This window comes from Phyllostomus hastatus, unplaced genomic scaffold (assembly GCF_019186645.2).
Source record: "Phyllostomus hastatus isolate PE091 unplaced genomic scaffold, TTU_PhHast_1.1 phas_contig_16, whole genome shotgun sequence".
NCBI classification, from domain to species: Eukaryota; Metazoa; Chordata; class Mammalia; order Chiroptera; family Phyllostomidae; genus Phyllostomus; species Phyllostomus hastatus.
The window spans coordinates 28895632-28918198 of NW_025333643.1; the positions used below are offsets into that span (position 1 = coordinate 28895632).

At 41.4% G+C, this 22567-nt stretch overlaps 1 protein-coding gene across 26 annotated transcripts in view; it reads right to left on the reverse strand.

The window, feature by feature from the left end:
• Positions 1-22567, reverse strand: part of FOXP1 (forkhead box P1) — a 627100-nt gene that overhangs the window by 102410 nt on the left and 502123 nt on the right. The window contains exon 1 of one of the 26 annotated variants that reach the window (XM_045832500.1): positions 3339-3471. The exons of the other annotated variants lie outside the window; for them this stretch is intronic. The gene's annotated coding sequence lies outside the window, so the exon portion shown is untranslated. Of the gene's footprint in view, positions 1-3338; positions 3472-22567 lie in introns of those variants that run through there. 26 annotated transcript variants of the gene reach the window in all.

Here is a 22567-nt window from a genome sequence, read left to right on the forward strand (position 1 = left end):
ACTCCTTATTGTGGAATTCACATTTAACATATAACACACGCAGAGGCACAACTTATGTATTTATGTACTTGAACCTTCTCTCATCATCTGTTGTTGCATTATTATTCCTTGCTTAAATCACAAAGAGCTACCTGAAGTGGATTCTAGTTGGCTATTATATTTGCCTAGTTGCTAAGATAACATAGTTTTAAATTCCTCTTTAGTGATGTTCATCTACAACTAAACCACATAATAAAATGAATTTTTCCAACCTTCCTTTTTGCCAATCAAATTTTACTCAAAATCTGTATCAAGCCGAGAAGTTGGTTACAATATTCTCTCCTGATGATTTCAGAAACGCAGTAAGTCAAACACAATTCTGCCACATTAGCCCAGATAAATCTGGAATTTCATGGCTTCTAATTAATGTGGATTTTAATTTTTCTGTGTCTTACACGTGTGGAAACTGGCTGAAAAGTTGCAGAACTGGTCAGTGTCTTCAAAGAGTTTATCTTTCAAGTGACAACTCCTGACATTATGCAAATACAAAGCAGTGCCGGTGAGGGTTTTGTTTTTAAGGTACACTTAACTGCAAACAAACAAAAAAGATTCACGCCAACAATTCCTATCACAAGCTTTCTGATGATTTATGGTTTACCAACTGAGCAAGGTTATACAACACGGCATGCCTTTAGATGCATTATTTCAGCTAGTTGAGATTTAATTAAGATCACAGTCTCTAAAATCCCTGTCAAATGAAAATTCTGAGAAGACAATATACACTACATGTCCTCATGCAAAATGTTTCCATTCCATCCTCTGGAAAAACATGAGTTAAACTGCATTTCTATGGCTGCAACGAAAGTTCACTAATTTTGTTTTCTTCTGACACTTTGGTTGTTTTCTATTATATGTTGTAAGATCATTCCTTTCCAGGGAGGGAAGAAAAAAATCGAGAGTGACACATGTTGCAGAAAATGCACTTGACATTATTAACCAACATTATCATAGTTTAGCTATGTCATCACATTTTCATATAATCAGCCCATGCTTGGAAGTTTCATTTAATGAAATATGTTTATTTAAAAACACAACACAAACGGGAAACCTACCCTCCTTGAATTACTCAAATAACTGATTGACATGCTATGCTTCTCATTTCTTAACGGACCAACTTTTTATATCAGATGAGCTGCACAAGAAAAGAAAGTTCTTAGGGCAAATAGGAGAATATAAAGCCCATTAGTTCTCCTCTGTAAGTAGTCCTTAGTGTAAAAAAAATCTTTAATAGTTTTCTCATAAATTGGTAAAAAAAAAAATTATAGGCCCTGGCTGGATGGCTTGGTTGGTTGGAGCATCATCCTGGCATGCCAAGGCTGCCGTTAGACCCCTGGTCAGGGCACATGCAAGAATCAACCAGTGAATGCATAAATGAGTAGAACAATAAATCTCTCTCTCTCCCTCTTTCCCCACCCTGTCTCTATAAAGTCAATAAATAAAAAATTAAAAAATGTATAATCATGTGGCCCTTTGTGTAGACCAATGTATTTTCATTTGCATCATGTTAATATTTTTTGCTTATCTTAGGCCTTAGAAATGACAGGTGCTTGCAGTCCGGCTCTTGACAGGCCACTACACAAATAAGTGTCTTGCTTGAAAGGGCTAATGCAGTACTAATGAACAATAAATCAACTTTGATTATCAAGTGTCAGCCCAGTCCGTTCTCAGTTCAGCTCTATCACATCCCAGAATAAGGCAGTCAGGTCTCTGGGTAGGCAGTCTGTATTTTGGTTTCATTTTTACACACTTGTCACTAAAATGTGTCAGGCAGCAACAAAGAATCACATAAAATAGAAGTAAGCCCTTTTTCAATTTATGCAGAGGGTACCAATTTGGAGAATGTGCTTCTGTCTTCACTTGATTTACTTAGTGACAAGACAACATTCAAGAAACATTCTTGTAAACAACAGCAGCAAAACATCGAATCCAAAACTAAAATCTTAATATGACCAGATCATGTCTGAGGTCTTTCACAATGACATCCTAGCTTGAACACGTTAACTCATAAACCATCTTTGATTGCACACACATTCTCTTGAAAATTCTATTACAAACAAAGCAATACAGGGCTGCTTCTAAAATAAAAACTTCACTTGATCTGAACAAATAAATAAAAGGCTCCTTTAACACTGACTTCCAAATGTTAAAATAAATGTAACAGTTTTTTTTCCTAAGCAGATTAGTCACCGATAGTATGATTCACATTTCCTGTTACCAGGCTTAATTTCCCCCCCAAATGTGTCACTTTCAGAATGCTGGAACCTATGGAAATTAGATGATTTGTATTTTTAAATTGGCTTGATTAGAATATTTGGTTTGGGTGGAGGCGAATATAAAATTATTAGATATTTTCCTTAAAACTGGCAGGCTGTGAAGGAGTTAATCCCAAAAAGGAAGAGTCTATACGTACTTTGCTCTAAAACTTTACCGCCCACTTCCTAAAGATCCTCTTTCCCATCACAACACTTGGCGGGGAGGGGGGTTCCCCCTTTCCATTGACCGTCTTTCAAGCAGTTTTGACAGCTGAGTTTGCTGCATTCGGATGAGAAAAGGCGATTCCTCACTCAGCTGCACGTCCTCTCCGAAACGCCTCTCACTGCTTAATTAACCAGCGAAGTAACGCGACAGTGGCTGAGACTCGCAACCTGCTGGAGTGCCGCTTCATCCGCCTGCTTCACTGTGGGGCTCTCTTTCTCCCTTTCCTCCTCCCCCTTCCCCCTTCAATGAACGTAAACTCCGTCAATTTGAACAGCTAAACTGAATATAGCCTAGACAGAGAGAGAAACTATCCAAAGCAAAGAAACAGCCACGGGTTACACTGAGATGGAAGGCGCCTTGTATATATCACACTCCAAAAGTGACACACATCACGCCCCAGATAGGTCCCTCGCGTGGAAGTATGGCGAGGGCTTTTACCAAAGTGGCTGCGTGAAGACCAGACCCGCAAAGAATGAATCGTGAACGAAAAGGAGAGCGCGAGAGCCGGCACAGGCAGGACTTTCTCCAACTCGCAACTATATCCCACCCAACAACATTTAAAAGGAGGGCGAGCTAGAGAGGGTGTCTTTCCAGGACGCACAGGCCTGTGGTTACTTCCCTCCTCTTTACTCCTCCTCTCGCCTCCGCTTCCACAGCGCAACTCCCACAAGTTGGTAAACAAGATCGTTACCATTATCTTTTTTAAAGGCTCAACTTGGAACCGCTTGGACGCTCCCGAGGTCCACAGCGACACCCCAGAACGCTGCCCCGTGGAGCCCCAGCAAGGAGCTCAGACCGCCAAGTCAATCACTGGGACTCACCTGACACTGTCCATGTAGCCCCCGGGCGCGCGGAGCCGGTGCGGGTCTGGGCGCCGGAGACCGGCGCGCGCGGTTGGGTGGGCGGGCGTGCTAGGGTCCGGCGGCCTCGGTGCGGCGCACTGCACGCGCGGGCGCTCGGCTCGCGGGCTGACACACGCGCTGCGCCGCGCCCCCCCCCGCCCCGCCCGTTCCGCCAATCACAGCCCGCCTGCGAGCGCTGCGCCGCGCCCTCCACCTCCCACACAATGGGCCCCGCGCCGCCGGCGCCCCGGTTCCGAGCCGCAGGTGAGCCTCGCCTCCGTGAGGCCCCGCTCGCTCACGCTCAGCCTGCGGACTCGCCTCTGCCCGGAGTCCGGGCCGCCGTGCCCGCATCCCAGAGGCCGAGGCCAGAGCGACTGGTGGGTTTGCGTGCTTGCTACGTCTTGGAAACCGACAAAGAGTTGTCCCCACCTTCCAGACAAGACCGAGGGGCACCGGGGGGGACTGGCCGCCGGGCGCATGCTACAGACTCTTAGCAACTGCTTAGAGCCGGGAGGGCGCGGGCTCAAAGAAGCGCTTTCCTCGAAAACGGCTATTGCAAAAGAACTTTTGCTTCACGTGGACGGTTTCACCAAGCTTGGGCCTCTTCCCCCCCTTTTTTTCCCTCTCGGGCTCGCCAAAGTGTGCTGGTGCGGGCACAGAGCTACCATCTGGGGGCAAGTGCATGACTACCAAGGTGCCTCGTCGCTGCATCGAGCGATAATGACAGATCGATAATGACAGATGCTAAAGAAGGCAACTGACACAGGCTCCTTCAGAAATAACTCTTTAAATTCCTTTCTTATTTATACGGCAACAGCAACAACAAAAGCTACTCTGCATAGGCACGTTAACATGACCTCTATCACAAACAGCCACTGGTCTTTAATGCTACTTATAGCTGAGTACCGTGTTTTGCAAAAAGTCACCAGTGTGCTTTCAACTCTGTTGGCTGGACTGGCACGACTTAGGTGCCAGATCAGTTTCTTCAATTTTGGCAGCTCTAGAAATTATCTACTTACCATCTTTAACTTAAGAGAAAAACCTCTTGGTTTGTTCTTAAAGACAAATCATTTTTATTATTCTTCTCAAAATATTTCAGGAAAAAGTAGTACATCAATACTACTTATTTTCCTTTGATTAAGAAAGCAAGCCACAAATCCTAACCCAGTAATTCCAGATTTACTTGGCGGTATTTTTCCACGTCAGGTGCTGACAGGCAGGTTACTACGAACCAGAAAACATATTGATAAAATTTCCAATCAAGCCAATGCCTGAATTTCAAAGTCAGAAGGGGAACAGACAATCCTCCCACTAAATTAGCTGCAAAAGAGAAAAGCACCAGTGGCAGACGCTCTCCACCCTACAGTGTTTCTGTGTCAGATAACAAATTTATTAATGGAATTTTTCAGGTCACAAAAATGTGACCCCACCCTCTCATGAATATATTCAATAGAGAACCAAGGAAGGTCTCTTTTAGGGAGAGGGACCTTAAATCTGCCCAAATTTACCATGAATCACCGAGTTCTGACTCTTAAAGATAAGACACACTCCTCTGGGAGGGCCTGGCAGGGCCCCAAAGACAGAAAATAAAAGTCCAGGAAATTCTCTTCAACCAATGCACAGTGAGAAAGTAGAAATGCTCATTTCAAAATATACATGTGACTTTTCAAAGGTATTATAGTTGTTGTGAGGTTTAATGTCTGTGGACAAAATTGGAGTGCACTTTGAATAAGCAATTTATTTTTAAAAGGTAAGTTTATCATGAGGCATCCATAAAACTCATGCATACTTTTTACAAGTTGGACTAACGACCTCTTTTGCAGGTCAGTGTTTATCAGTTAAGAGTCTCCAGAAGCATTAAAACCAACAACAAACAAACAATAAACATTACAGATGTTTATGGCCCAGTTGTGGAGATGAACCTTACATAGAATAATCAGAGTGATGCAATGTGGCAGTTACAGTACTAAGTTGTATGATGGTTTCTTTAAGCACATGGGACCACAGACAAGGGGCAGAGCAGTGGGAGCAGGAGAGGTCTGGGAAGGTTGCTTGGGGTGGTGGTATTTAAAGGACTGGTGGTTGGATAAGGGGGACGTGACAATATGGAGAGGGACGAGGCTTAGCAGGCTAACTCAGAGGCCCTCCCTGCCTACTCTCCAAACATGATACAGTGACTCAGAGACTACTTCCAGGCAAGGAAGTGTACCATCAGTGACAGACCTGGAGAAGCTGTATATGTCCAAGACATTTTGATGAATTCTGGGTGGTCAGGATCCCCTTCCACATGGGTCTACCTGGACTGTTCTTAGGATACACTGAGAACTGGAACCTTCTACCTCTGAAGTACAATATAAAATGTTCAAACTTACAGTGACTTGCCTTGGCCAAGTGGCTCAGTTGGTTGGGGCGCTAACCTGTACACCAAAAGGTTGCACATTCAGTTACCTGTCAGGGCACATACCTAGGTTGTGGGTTTGATCCTCAACCAATCGATGTCACTTTGTCACATTGATGTTTCTCTGTCTTTCTCTCCCCCTCCCCCTCTCTCTCATATCAAAAAATACATCCTCGGGTGAGGATTAAAAAAAAAACACAGTAACTTACAAGACTTAGTTAATACCATTTACTCATCACCATGAGGGCTTTTGGGAAAGGCTGGGTCAGAAAGGCCAAAAAAAAAAAAAAAAAGGGCATTTGGATTGGAGGGGCTGTAGAATGGGTTATTCAGCCATAGGGTCTCATTTAGTTTTCAAAACTTTAATAGAAATTGCAATCCCCATTTTATAGGGGAGGAAACTGAGATTCAGAAAGGCAAAGTGATTTATTTTCACACCTAGCACCACAGGCCCCATGGGAGAGCAGATACTGAACAGTTAAAGAAAAAGAGAGGCCATGATAACATAAGATGAATATGGGAAGGGGGTACTGATGTTTAAGAAAGAGTGACAGACATGTTAAATACGGTACTGAAAATATTTTTGATGCCCACATCCTAACACCCACAACAGATATAGCCCCTGTTCAAACACCACATATTAAGAAACCTATCAGTTGCTAAATGAGTCCATTGTGCAGCTGGCTGTGTACTTAAGAACAGATTACTATGATCCTACCCCAAACTCTAACCAGCAAATAACACACCTGGGACTAAAATTATGTGTTATGTTAGGTTCTGCTGGGCTTTGGCCTTGACCACAGAAGAATGTGAAAGGTTTACTGTCCATCCGAGCTGAGCATGAAGATAAGATGTACTTTAAGGGAGCAGTCAGGAGGAGTGCCAGGACATGATTCCCATGCACTGATGAATGGCACACTGATGAGTGACAAGGAACCAGCAATGCTGCTTGGCCCACATGCTCCAGCTCCAGCTGAGGTCCTGCTTTGCTAGGAGCTGCTTGGAAATAATAAGAAAAAGACCTGTGAATGGACATAGGCTCATAAATTTCTAGCAACAATGAGAGTGGGAGACCTGCCCAGATAAAGTCAGTTATGGTACCATGTTCTCAGAGGAGACAACTGCAGTTTCTGTTGCCAGGAAGTTGATTTGCCAGGCAGTGAAATAACAATTGATGAATAATTTGATGGGTCGAAAAATCAACTGCATGATGAGAGGGCCAAGACCTTCATTCAATTCTCCATCTTCTTCCAAACAACATTTGTATTAACACTTATTTCCTCTCCCTTTTCCAATTAATATGGTGGAGTATCCAGAACATATCCTGAAACAATTTAAAGCACAGGTGGCAAACACAAGGCCCTCAGGTTGAATCCAGCCCTCTACCTTGTTTTATTCCGCCCAACCCCTTGTTCCTATGCAGCAGCAGTGCTGAGCTCTCCCTTAACTGTTAAGGAGTAGTTACATTTGTACAATCCTAAAGTTACATTCAGCCCTTTAAAGGCAATCGTGAGGCTGATGTGGCCCCCAGTGAAAATGAATTTGACACCCCTGACTTAAAGAGATCTGACCAATGAATCCTGTTGCTAGAGACAAAGTGATGAAATAGGTAATCAAAATTTAAGCTCCTTGCTCCAGTGAGGGCTTGAAGGCTGCCCAGAGCATCGTTTCTCTCCGGTATGAGCCCTGCTTTCCTATTTTGGATCTCTCCAAAGACTGTCAATCTGCAGCCAATTACAGTTATTAAACTGCAACAGCCACACCCAATTCCTAAGATCTGGGCATTAGTCTCCAAGGAGCCACAGTTCCTTCTTGATTTAAACAGCACTTTTACTTAAAAAATATAAATCAGTACATCATCCATGTATAGGCAGTTAAGGCAGGTAGCTCTACACTGATACTGTATATGTTGTTGTTGTCTGTGTTGAAAATAAAGCTACCAATTATGTTGTTTTTCTTCTGTGCCTCCTTGGCCAAGGGAAAACACTGAGTTCTCTTCTATTCTACAGGAGTTTAAATTTCTCTTTATAACATCCTCCCAACTGCCGCTAGCATCTTCACTTAATGCAACATTTTATAATGCCAGTGTCCCTCGTTCACACACACACACACACACACACACACACACACACAGCGTGCCATGTCAACCTTCAAGTGACTTATGAATATCATGGGTATATAAACTATGGAAAACATTCACCTCCCCACATAAATCTCTCACTCTAAATGTGAAGACATTAATAAAATATCTCTACCAAACAAAAGCACATATGGAAAAGAAAAACAATAACATTTTGTTGTAAGTCTGCATTTGCTTGACAGTAACATGATAAAACTATATAATCTGTTGTTTTAATATAATGTAAAATACTTTATTGAACTGCTTCTACCGTAGGTTAAAGTGGATTACACTAGAATGAACAGTTCTCAAAAATGTGTATGTTTTAGGGAAGGAAAGCATTTCCCAAAGAACATTATCCTTCAGATACCTAGAAAAAAGAATCACTACCCCCATCAATAGCTAGTCCTTCCTTCTCCTGCAAAGAGTGACAACATTTATGGCACCTACATACAAACCCTCAATTTTAAGCATAACCAGAACTGGGTCATTGAAGGGGAAAATATAAATGGATCATAAGGGATTAAATTACATTTTAATTTTTTTAATGTTTAATTATGTAGAAATAGCTGAATATCTGATAAAGGTGACTGGCCACCTTTATTTAGTAAAGTCAGATTTTCCAGAAACCTGTCGTGTGCAGCAAGCCTGCTGGGGCAAAGGGAGCGTGTTCCAGCTCGCCCTCTAAAACAGGGCTCACAGGTTTGCCTCCCAGTCAAGGCCACCCTTCTATGACCCCAGGTGACACACCCTCCTGTCAAAACCTTCTTTAGGCCTGCCCTCTGCTGGTAAACCAGCCAGGATTAGGAAATTTCAAGTACCTCAACTTATTCGAGACAATTTTTAAAAGCTATAGAGATAAAAGATATGTAATGAATTGCTAACTGCAAGATATAAATTAAGACACTTTAAAATGGGAGAGGGTATGCCCCAGTGGAATATGGCACTTTAATGTAAAAATGCACATTTGTCTATTCTATTGCCTGCATGCTCACAGCAGGGCAGTGCCAAACTCTGTATTTTAGCTCACCAAAGAGAACAACCTGTATTATGTTGGGCACCTTGCCTTCTCTTTTGCTCACTCTCCAGGGAAAGCATTTCGGCACGTTTTCAATAAAACACCTTCTTAGCAGTAAAGGGCCACTGTTCCCATTTCAATGGTCCCTAAGGTTTCATGACACCATATATTTAACTGACTCGCAGATCAAGTTTTCCTCTGGCATTCATGAGATCCACATAAAGGGGAAGAAAAAAAAAAAGCTAAAGAAGACCTTTAGCCTATCTGTTGTTGAAGTAAGAAAGCAGTCAACTTTGAGATTGATTAGCAGGGCATGGCTTACACAGAACAGGGTGTGCTCCTATGCCTGTTTCCACTATTGGAACCAGGCTAGCCTGCAGGAGGGCCCTGGGCTTTGGGGGAAATTGTCTGCAGCAGTAGCAAGGGGTGAGGTGGGATTTAACGGTGCCAGTCCCATCCTTGTCAATGGGAAGCTGGAGGCCTTATAAATCCCTGCATACCACTGCAGAAATGTATCTCCAAGACGGGAAAATGGAGCTTAGTGGTTGCAATCTCAAAATCATTGGGAAGTAGCACTTTTGAAAGCGCTTTAGATGCCGAGTAAATGCTCTTATAAAGAACCCAATCCAGCCAACAATAAATCTTATACCGGGGAAGACTGTGCGGGGCTGTGCAATCCCCTCCAAAGATAATTACCTTCCACACTGTGTGGCATAGAAACCACTACACAGAAAACATTGTCTAGGGCATTACAGATCTCTATGATTTTTTTTTCCTTTATAGTCATGGGTCTCTCTCTCACACACACACACACCCATGCGTGCGCACACATGCATGTTCACACACACACACACACCACCTTTAAAAAATCCATACAAAAATCCAAAGATTTGTCTTCTTTTGAAGAGAGAGAAGGTACAAGGCTAGTCCTTGTGGGATGGGGGCAGTGGGACTGGGGAGGGTGATGTGGGCAGCACTCAGGAACAGAATCTGAAGTGTACAGTCTGCAAACAATTCCAAAGTGGGACTCACCCAAAAAATAAATAAAGAGGTATATTCTGAGCTTTCCTAGTTCAAAGTGGCCTCCAGCAGTGTCTGTTTAACCCTGAGATGAACAGAAGTACTAGATATGACATAGAGTTAAATGGCTCTGTCATGAATAAATAGTGTGATTGCAACCAAGTCACTTCACCTCTCTGAGCCTACACACTTCATCGAAACAAAGAGAAACATGAATGAAATACTCTATGGTTTCTTGAACAACAACAATAGTAATAACAACAACTATCATTACTGGCATCTTATTATGTACAGGGGCATATTTCACACTAGCAGAGGACTAACCTCTAGGTATTTTCTTGCTTTCAATTAAGGTCCTTTATAAAACTACCAGGAATATAGTTAAAAATACATATACAAATAGAATTTTAGAGCTCAAGGATCTTGGATACTCTGATCATGTCCATGGTAAATCAGGGAACAGAGGAAGGGAAAAAATACGTTTTGGAAAAGCAATTCAAAAGCCCTTATTCTGATCCCTTCTAGGTGACAAACTGTGAAACATCACCAACTTGCAGCCCAAGAGAAAGTCACACACCACGATTAAGTCTGCTGCATTGAGTTACAGCCTCAGATAAGGCCTCTAAAACTACCTGACTTCAGAGTACCTTTATGTTCTTTCTCCTTGTGATTTTTTTTCTCTTTTCCTTAACCACCCAAGTTCTTCTCTCCACCACACCTGCTCCCACCAAAATGATTTTGATTTCTGGTCCCACCTCTCAGCCATTCTCCTGCTCTGTCTGTTTCATTTTGGAAAGGAGATGGGAAAGTGAAGAGTTTACACATCAGGTGGCCTATGGTTGGCTGTGGCATTCCCATTTGAGGTTGAAGCCATAGGCAATGTTCAGGCTGGATTTCAAGGAAAATTGGGAAGGAAGCATAGACTCCTTTTGAGATCCAATAACTCTTGTCTTAAGAAAATGAATACAGAAAAGTACATACTCCAGCTTGCAGGACAATTATTTATTTTTGTCACTTTAAATGGCCTTTCATTCCTCATGGGGAAAAGCAGTAGATGAAGCCTGGAGCTTTCAGGTCAGAATTTCCCTCTTTTCACACAAATAAGGCATTGTGTGTGAACAATAGGAGGCATGTCTAATTGATCTTAATTACATTCAGTGACGTCCAATTTTTTGAGACGGGTAAGGACACAACTATGTAATGTTGCAATCCAACAGGCTAGCCCTTTGAAATCAGAGAGCTCTTTGGTTAGCTGCTCTCTGACACCCTTCCATCTCTTCACCATCCCATGGTACTATGAACTTGTTCTACCCTCCATTCCCTTCTTTCTCCTTCATGCTGCTTCCAACTTCCTCTAGGCTTGGCACACACACTATTAACAATAGCAGGAGTCAATCCCCTCACCTCTGGCCAGACTTCTGAAGTTGCAGAGCCACCCCATCATTCTCATGATAACTCACAAAACAAGAACTCTATTATACCTATTGCATGTGGACTTGAGAGCATGAGAGATGTGGGTTTGATCCAATCTTTGCTACTGACCAGCAAAGTAGGTGAGTCACAAAAGTTCATTTTGCTTGTCTCCTCTCATCTATAAAGTAGGAGCAGTTATCTGCCTCATAGTAGATATTTCTTTCATTGTCTTTTGATGTGTGTGGGTGTCAATTTTTAAACTCACTTTTTTCCTGATTTGAAAGCACTGGTGTGAGTAACTGGCCCACTAATGGCAAGCACCTGATCCACAAGTGTCCAGCCCAGCAAAGTGTCCTATGTTTGTAGTTGTTTGGGGACTCATCTCAGGTTACTTGGCTGGTTAGTAAGAGCAGGGATGTGATTCTCTCCTCCAGCACTCAGTCTTCTACATGAGGGAGCCTGTTCATTACTGATTACAGACTCAGGTGACTTGAAAATAATAGCTAAGCTGGTCCTGGGAAGAGGACGGCTGAGAAATATAGGACGTCTTTATTGTGTGCTCCTTATAGGTTTGGCACTTTCCACAATATCTTTTAAACCTTCAAACAACTGTACAAAAAGTCATGATTATCCCACTTAATGGATGAAGAGACTGAGGCTTAACACTGAAACTAATTCTTCAATAGTGCACAGCTAGTAAGGGGAGAACTGGGACTTGAATGACTCCCAAACAAGGCTTTTGTCCTATATGCCAAGCTGGGGACCAGGCTGGGGCTAGAACCAAGCCTGGAAGAACAAAGTGGCTGGTCCAGTTTTATTCTCTTGGAAAACAGATGTAACCAAGAGTCACTGAGTCATCGGCAAGAAACCCGAGATAATGCAAAGGTAAAATTCTGATATTCTCTGACTCTTACAAGAATCCGCAGTGAAAACCCTAGCCAAATGTATGAATATGACATTGCTCATGCATCTGTGAGTACCCACAACCAGGCTGGTAGGGTTAGGGAGGGGGACAAGTGCTCGTGCGTCCTCTGGAGTTCCTTCTCCTTGATCAAGGAGTTTCTCACACTCTCATCTCCATTTCTGAGAAGAGAGAAAAACATAGACAGACAGAAAGACAGACAGACAGACTTCTCTCTTCCAACATGTTACTCAGCACCAAGCAGTGGCCCAGGAGCTCTGCCCTGGATGGTACCCGAGCTCTCCTGGCAACAGACAGACTTAGGTGTAAAGATGATATGTCAGAGTGATGGGGCTTAGTTTGTCCTGTATCATTAAAGGCATCCAACAATTTAGTGTGGTATCTGTGGAGAGAGATTGCCATGGGTTCTAATCTTGGCTGCACTGTCTTCTGACTGTACTTCTGGTAAATTATCAATCTCAATGTGCTCAGTTTCCTTGTCAACAGAAGGAATTCATCCTAGTAATTCTTACTGAGAGTTGTTACAGATTAAATGAAATTTGCATGGGTCAGTGCCCTGGTATACTGTAACTACTTTCCTAATGTTATTATTTTTGGCACCCACCACTTTTTCTTCAATCTTCTCCTTTTGTTATAATGAAATTCCTGAGGGCAAAATGTTTACTTACTCTCTGAGATTCTTGCTTTTGTGATTTAAAAAGTAGTATGGATCCTAACTTCAAAACTAAACTAAATAGCAGCTTTTCATCCAGTGAATCTCCACAGTGGAAGAAGATACTTGGTGAGTTTGTTTTTAAATTCAGGCGAATGAGGCAGCCCCACTTTTATGTCCAAGTCAGACGGTGTGTCACTGTCACTGGCCTTTCATCACTTGGGTATGTGAAGGAGTTTGATGTTTGTTGAAGTTGTTCTCAAAAATACACTGGGATAATCTGGGATGGGAGGTGGGGGTCTTCTCTGAGTGCCAAGAACATGGAAGTTAGCCAACATGAGACCTAATTTATGAAACCTTTGGCCTGAGTTTCTATGATATTTTGCTACTATTGTCTCTGGGAAGGAAAGCCTTTGGTATAGTCTCAGCTACCATGGCCGCAGAGATGGCGCAGCATGCGTTCAAGCAGGTCATGTTTAATGACCCAGTGAACTGATATTAAGGTTATTTTCAAAGTTTTCAACATTCACACTACTCAGCGTAAGGAATGGGACTCTCCTAGTGCTCACAAAGTATGTGGCATGGAACCAGCAAGCATCTGATCATTTCCTGAATTAGAAAAAAGAGAGACACTCAGTGGAGGGAGCAGAGAAGAGGGGCTCCTTCCTTGGCCTAAAGGGGCAAGAGGACTTCTAAAATAAGACAAGGATTATGCTGAATATTTAAGGATAGTGCTCAGTCTAGTAGTTGGGCCAGGAGGGCAGGGATACATATTTCAGCTAGGGGAACAGGTGCGAAAACTTTCACATGAGAATTAACATGAGCCATAACACTGGGGGCTGTGAAGGACTTAACAAGGCTGGGCAATTACAATGGGTGCTATACCACCTTTACTTTGAGATGAAAAAGTTTTTCGTCTTTTCCTCAATTTCCTATCTCAAATATGTATTCATCTCTTCCTTTCCCCTGGCTTTCTATTTCTCTCTGTTTTTGATCCATATTGTGTCCAGCACTTAACTATCTCTCTTAGCCTTGACCTCAGCTAGATCAGACACTCACACACTTTTCCCCTAGGTATGCAAACTTTGGTGTTGCTTATTTCTGTCCTGACATACTCTTAAACCTAGGATTTCGATCTTCCTGACCCTGAGTTTTAGACTGAGTGCATGTGTGATGTGTCTCTGCAAATTTTTGGAGGGTAAGCCTAATAACATTCAACTAGAGATTTGGAAACCACTAGCATAATGTTAAGGAGCATGGAGTCAAAGATTAAATATTTGAGCCACCAATGGGGTAACAGAGAATGGACATATTATACAATTAGACAGAACAAAATCATGAAGAGGATTTGCCTCTATATAGAGGCAAACTTGCAAAGTATTAAGGACTTGCACACTATCTCCTTGGAGAGGAAACAGAACAAAATCAGCCCAGTCAGGACCTCCACTCCCACGTCACTCCCTCTTTGCAGTAAGGCTCCAATTGCAGAGCCATGAGGTCTAGTCTTAGTGTGCTTTCTCCAAAGGCAGCCGAGCTGTGCTGGGGTGAAGGTGGCTCTTGTTAATTTTTATTCACTGTTCCTTTAGGACTAAGTGAGGGGCAGGAAGGACAACTAAAATTCTGTATAGTTCCATGGAACTTAATGTTATAGAAAAGGAAAAAGAAGCCATAAGAAGTCTAAACAAAAAGCACTCCTCAATTAGGCAAATCATCCTCCTCAACAAAAAAACACACATAAACATATGAGAGAGCAGAAGAAATCACTCCACTAACTTGACCACTTTACCATCCATGGCAGTGAATTTGGGACAAAACCACTTTCCTAACTTCCTACATATCTACTGTCTATGTCCATTTTGGCACTCTATCAAATATGGAATTAGTTCACCAAATGTCAAAAAGAGTGCCCAGTACATAACGGCCCCTTAACAAATACTTGATGAATTTATAAACAAATAAATGAATTAATGTAATCTTCCCCTTTCTTCTTCCTTTTCCTCTCTTTCTGTTTCCTTCACTTCTCCTTCCTCTTCCCTCTCCCCAAGCTCCCTTCCTCCTTCTCTCCTTCCTTCCTTCCAATTTCATTTATGTTTCAAGCACGCATTTTCTCTAAACCCTAAGTTCCAGGAGATGAACTCTGTACTCTTTCTTCTCTCTCAACTTAAAGTACACAGCAGAGTGCAAATGAAAATGTACCCAAGTCCATGGTAAACTGCAGCATCTTTATAGGTAACATGCATATATGCAGGGTAAGAAAAGCATCTCTATATTGTCAGTTAGGGGCTAAGACCTTGTTTGTGACCTCATATGCAAAAAATGCATTGCACTTGTATACAGCAATCAATGATGAGATTTTTTTGACAAAAAAAACAAACAATGAAAACCAACTGACTACAACTGTGAGTCAATTTAGATTTTATAACTGTGAGTAAACTCAAGTCATTAAGTCCAATACAACAGTACCTACTAAAGGTAGATGGCTATCCAGATTTTTAAAAAACTTATGTATCTTCCATTTGTCTTACTAACTTTGTCTGCTGAAAAGAATCCCTGATGGAGATAAGACTGGAAAGGCAGGAAAAGCAGTTTCCTGAGCTGCCGTCCACACGAGAACACCCTGCATCTAGCTTTTCATTGCTCAAGGTATCTGTACTCTATATAGCTCTACCTGTGGAACCTCTTGCCTGATGCAAGTAAGAAAGCGAAAGATTAGAGGAAAACTATGGGAAGGTCACAGTCCACATACTTCAATGGGTCCAGTGAAGAGTCACAGCAGTGACTTTAATCCTTTTCTTCGGAATCAGAAGACAAGATGTCTTGTGTACTACTCTCTTTTTGTTACCTGGATTTTGGCAATTACAGACTTAGGGACCAAATTAATTCCAAAAGCTGATGCTACTCAACCATGTACAATAGTGTCTCTGACACCTTCTACCATAGCCTCACACTGTCTTGGTGTTATCCCTTCCCCTTAAAGCATTGAATTGTTTGTTTTCAAGCATGTAGCCAGTGTTTGATATGTGATATATCTACAAGGCCTTCCACTCTGGTTTTCACCACAGTCCCCTTCAAATACAGCATCCAGAAATGAGCATGGCAATGCTGGTGTCAACTGTCCAGTCCAGAGATCAGGGCAGGGCCCCAGTTCCTCTCTCCTATTATTGCAGTGAGGGTCCTCTGTGCCACCATCCCTACCAGGCCACACTGGCTCCTACATATTTCACAGTCACACCCTGTCACATTAGCTACTATTGGAGCGCTCTACTCTACACATGTGCAGTAGTCTGGACCTTGCTTCATTCTTATTTAATATCTTTTTCATTTTGATCCAGAATTTTAGACTGCTGCAGTCTTTTTAAAAAGACTGTTTGATTCTTCATCTTTTTGTCACCTGTCAATTCCTCAAATCATATCATCTGAGATGTACTATGTTAGATTTCTAACTCTGTGTATTCCAATGCTGCACAACACCTACCTGGAGTGCACTGTAATCATCTGACAATAGCCAAGGCTGGCTTCATGCCCGGGACCACCCGTGCCACACTGAAAGTACCGGGAGGGCTAGGCACAGCCTCAGTGCGGGGTCCTCCTGCCACTCTCACTTGCACCTAATATGCTGCTTCAGAAACGACTGTTTCTCAATGCATGAATGAACAAACTTACTTAATCTATGCTATAAACCAGTGAAGAGATCAGTGTACATTTTACAGGTGGGGAAACTGAAGTTAAATAACTCAGAATTAGGATCTTGTTACCTGTTACCAGCATTTAAAAATAAATGCCTTGAAAGGTTAAATGATGTGTGAAAGATACATTAATTACTCATTGCAGAGTAGGACCCCCAAATCCAGTTTTGTGCCTCTCTTTCTTATATCTCACTAGTGTGGGACACACCTCCCCCATCACCTCCCCAATCACCTCTCCTACTAGCTTTCTTTTCTCCTTTCTGCAAAAACAGACATGGCTCAAGAAATTTCCAAATTAAAACCTGGCAAGGTTTCTATATTCTTTTTTTCCTAAACCTATAAATCAAAATTGTCTAAACAGGTCACAAATGTTCCTCAGCGATATATTGGGAAAAGTTCTGATTTATGGTGCTGGTAGAATAATTTTAAATAATTATATAAGAGTTTAGAAAAATGCAATTAACACCTTTACAAGTTTTTTGAAATGAAAATGAATCTTCAGAGATGACTGTTCCCATACATAAAGATAGCCAGTTAAAAAATAAAAATAAAGCTACAAGATGCAACCATGTCTAAACGATCCTGTGGAGACAGAGTATAGGAGATTTCATTTACAATGAGCGTCCACTAGCATGACCACATTAGTACATGCTTTAACTCTGATGCCATATCACAGGATAACAACACAATTAGCACATGTCATTACTGAACATCAAAATTGAATCACCAAATAAACACCTTGGTTCTATTCAGCCTCAGCGGATGCCTCTTTCCCTCTGTACTGGTTCAACACATCCCACCACACTGTCCTTTGGAACACTGCAAATCCTCCTACCTGCTCTTGCAAATCTGGCCAGTGTTTGTTCCTTCCTCTTTCTCTTTATCTGTGATTCATCTCTTTCAAAATCCAACCTTGTACAGATGAAGACACTTCAAACATCCTTCCTTAAGCCTGACATCCCTGGGTACCAAAGAAAGGCTTATCATCTCTGATTTCTTTCTTGAAGTTTATGAAATAGTAATAGTTATGGTTTTACTCAATTAACTAATTTCTCAAGCTCACTTAGGCTAACAACCCTTCCTCTTTGTCCTTCATTCAATATTCTTTACTTTGGCCCATCTTGCCCATACTGTGTCCCAAACCTTTACCTCCACTTTCAACTCTGGAAGTAGCCTAACAAGGCCATCTCTGTACTAAACTAACTTTTTAGTTAAGTATGCATTGTTTAATGCTACCTGTTACTCATTTTTTTCCTAGATTCATCTTGGATTAGAACACTAAGCAATACTGCAGAACTTGACTTTCTACAGGGTTCTTTCAGATTCAATGGGAATTTGAAAAGTGCTGTAACACTCCATCATTCATACACAGAATGGTCCAATATATCTCCCCAGTTCTTTCAATCACACTCACTCACACTCGGTGACTACACAAAGAAAAACTCTCAGTCACTACCCTGGCCATAAGAATGAAGAAAAACACTGAGAATCATCATAGGAACTTTGATCTGGAATAGATTTAGAGGTCATTTTAATCCCACCCCCTCATTTTCCAGATAAGAATACTCATGCCGAAGAAGGAAAAATGACTAGCCAAAGGTCACACATTTAAGTAGTTACTGGAACACCAGAACCCAAAACTTCTGACTCCTAATTAAGCATTCTTTCTATTGCCTCATACCACCTGGCTGGCAGGTAAATGAGGAACCAGAAACACTACAACAATGAACCTCCAACACAACACTTTGTTTTTGGTTGGGAGCTATGTAGGGAGACAACAGTGTTTTTGTATTTGTTGGAACCAGTAGTGCTTTTTATTTTAACTACAAATTATGAATGAAAAATACACTCAATTATTAACTTACTAAAGGCCCAGAGACACCAAGAATTAAGTCATCTTCCACTGTCATTCATTTAAAATCCATGTTACTGTCTTTGGCCATTAATCTAGAGCTGAGCCATCCAATAGGGTAGACAGTAGTCTAGTAACACACAGATATTTAAGTTTAAATTCATTACAACAAAGTAATTAAAAATTCAGATTCTCGGTCATACTAGCCACATTTCATGTACCCAACAGCCAGTGTGGCTACAACCTACCATATCGGATAGCAAACACATAGAACATTTCCACCACCGTAGAAAATTCTATCAGAGAAGAACATACCAGTCTATGGAATAAGCATAATATGAAAATCACTACAAAGATGAATTATAATTTTTCCAGCAATAAAGGACTTCCAAATATATTTTAGGCCAACTGTGTTTGGTTTCTGATGAGGAAAATTAGTCCTTGGAAGTTTATTTACACTTGTCTCCCAAGCTTTACAAGGTTTGGGATTGAATGCCAAGTTCCACCAGCTCATAGAGATGATTTTTCCACTAAACTTGTTGACTGGCTAAAACTAACAATATAGTATGCCTGATCCTCTTTAAGATGATGAGGAGGGGTAAAATGTCTATACAGCTAAAAAGAAAACTGAAGTACAACAATTTATCCCACATTTATTCTGGATCTGTGTGATTTTAACAAACCCAACTTAGTCTATCCAAGAGATTCCAGAGGGGCAAAATGGGCCAATCCAAGCCAATCAGCATATTCACATTCCTCTTTCCATAGTGATCTGGTTCAGGCATAGATGCCTTAAATCATTCAGTCAATTCAGAGTCTTGTTGGAACTATGGGTAAGAGATGTTCTCTTTTCAGCATGGGTTGTTCAGCTACAAATATCTGAATCTGGGCTTCTCTGAGATGATCTTGCCTCAGCAAAGGGAGAACTTGACAAAGAATGAAGCCAACACAAAGAAATGCAGAACAAAAAACTGAGCCAGGCCAAGTTCTGGTCCCAGCTGTGTCTGAGGCCAGACTAACCCCTGCTTTGAAGTTCTATGAGACAATAAGACTTTCCCTGCTCTGCCCCCATCACTAACCAGTCTAAGTTAGGTTTTGACAATTGCATGTGGAAAGGTTCTGACTACTACAGGTACTTCTTTCCACAAGGAGATTAGGAAGTAGTTATATTAATACTTCCAAACAATTTGGAAAAGCAGAGCAAGATGGGAACACCAATTACAAAGCACATGATGGCAGTCAAACCTCATGTAATGTAATTTTGGGAGGGATTCCCCAAGTCAACCCCAATTATCCATGAACTGTCCCAGCCATATATCAATCACTAGGTTTCAACTCAAAATGTACGCATTTTTCTTTTGATCAAACAAATTTACAAGTTGGTTTTTAAATCAGGGTGGCTTTGCAACATCATTTTAAAATTCAATAAAGTGTCTTCTATTCACAAGCCCTGGGGATTTCTTCAACACATTTTCACCATCTAAAAAAAGACAGAAAAATCCCCCCAAGGCCTCACAATGAAAGTTGATTAAGACTTCTTGGTCCAATGGATTTTCACTCAAAATTCTTGTAGTGTCCGTTTCCACAAACCCTGCACTGGCTCCTCATTCTTCGGTCTGTTTCCCTTCTTTTCCTGAGTTTCATATTAAAGTTTCACTTTTTTTCCTAGGTCCAATTTGCCAAATTGTGACAATCATAATTTCATAAAGCCTGACAAAAAATAATATCTGTTAGCAACTATTTTACTATAATCCATATATTCTAAGGAAGTACATTCTGTTATCTGGTGGCCCATTTCACAATGTCCATTGTGCAAGCTATGTTGACTGAAATCACTTACTAGGTAAGATCAAGCTGTTTTAACAGATTAAATGTCCCTTAAATCACGCTAATTTTAAAAAAGACTTTGAATCCTTCTTTATAAAATAACTTTAAAAATTAATTATTGTTTAACTATATAGATTTGGGCATAAAATAGCTGTTCTCTATTAGTGACTTCTGTACTTACTACAGTCAATGATCTTGTAAAAATGCATGCATTTCTATGCCTTTGTGTTTTCTATACAGCTCATCAACAGCATGGACCTACTGTTTTCTCCCCTTTTACTTTTTCACTTCATTTCATTAGTATTCAGCATTGCAAAATTTCATTTATTCTCCTGTTATGAAATTCTAGCCAAAGATAAGTGAAATCTTATGGCTTAAGATTTTTACTAATAATGAATATTAAATTGGTGTTTTTTAAAATCATCATGAACAATTCCATCAAGTTCACATAACATTATTAGCATCTTTTGTTAGGTGTGTGTCACATTTGGTGTCTCTGGCTGGATGGCTTCTTTTTTCTTTTGTAATCCTCACCTGAGGATACATTCATTGATTTTTAGACAGAGAGGAAGGAGGAGAGAGAGAGAAAGAGAAACACTGATGTGAGAGAGGAACATTGTTCAGTCACCTCCCGTATGTGCCCTGACTGGGAATTGAACCGGCAACCTAGGTACATGCCCTGACCAAGAATTGAGCCTGCAACCTTTCTGGTGCATGGGACGACGTTCCAACCACCTGAGCCATCTGGCCAGACCATGGCTGGATGTTTTATGTTCCAGTTTTCATTTGGTCCTTACCTTAAGCTTGTGGGGTAGGTATCATTTAAAGCCAATTTATAGACACCCAAATATAAGTGAAAAGGTTAAGTATCTTGACCAGGGTCACAGTGGTAGGTCAGGGTCAGTTCCCTGTGTCTCTAAAGACTGGACTGATTCTTTGGACTACATGGCTTACAATTCTAAAATTTGATCTAAACATATCATAGTGAAATCTTTCATAATTGTTTTCTTTGACATTTGAATGTAATGTCTCATGTTGGCAGTTGGCCTTTTCCATCTTTTGTCCTTGGTCAGGACAAAAGGAGAACTCTGCCCTCTCTGACTGTGTTCTGCAGTGCTGGTTTGCCCAGCTGGTATTATTAATTCCACATTAGAGATCTGTGAGCCTTGCCTAAACAACAATCTTTTAATTGTCCCTTATGTGATAATACAATATACCAATGTCATTATTATGCCATTTATTGAGATAAAGGTGTGTATGTGTGGGGACTGTTTAACAAATGTCATGCTAATTTTATCATTGGAGAATCTGGAATAGTTGCCTTTTCTAATCAGCAGCATCTCTGGCTGATTGAGATATAAAGGGTTGCAATCCCAGGCTGGAGAAGCCATCTCCAATCACTCCAAGTCAGTCAGTGAAGGGTGGGATTCTGAGTTCTGTCTGGCCAGGCACTGTCCAAAAATGCAACTCTCTTCCAAATCACAAGCAACATCTAAGGTGACCCTGGGCTGCAAACTTCTGCTACAGAGCAAAGCAGGAAGCCGAGTTATGTATAGTTAGAAGCTATTTAATTCCTGCATCACTTGCCTGTGCTGCATCCTACTCTCAGCTATAACACGTTCTGCGGGAATTACAATCTACCTCTGGGCCTGGCAGTAGGGCATAGAATCTATCTATGCACAGCCACGAAGCATAAACATTCAGGAAAAAATAATGACTTGGGAAGCGCCAGGCACCCTACGCAAACACCACTACATGTGTGTTCACAGATAGAAACTAACGGCTGTCTACCCTAAAGGCCCCATAAGGAAAATGCAGTCACCTTTACAGTAAAATGCAACTTACTGTTAAACATACTACGAACTGAGATGAAAGAGCCCAGGAATGAATTCCAACCGAGAGCTGTTGCAGGACCTGGGATTTCTTCTGGTGAGTCCAGACCATGCAAAAACATATGTATAGGTCCCGCAAAGCGTAAGAAAAGAGCAAGGTAGAAAAGGGCTGCAGGCTCAGTTTTTGTTGGGTGGGCCTGGGGAAGAGAGCTGTGTGACCTCATACTGCATCTCATTCTCCAAAGGAGCTTAGCAAAGTCAGAAATCTCATGTTGATTAACTGCAACAAAACAATACAGGTTTTGTCTGGCAAAGGGTTATGTAACATATTAAAGTTCAGGTAAACAAGACTGGACCTCCCCAGAACTATTCTGACCATTTCCTGGAAGCAAGAAGTAAGGGCATACATTCCCTGTCAGTCTATCACAAAATGACAACAAAAGCCATCCAAAGTTTCCTACTGAGAAAT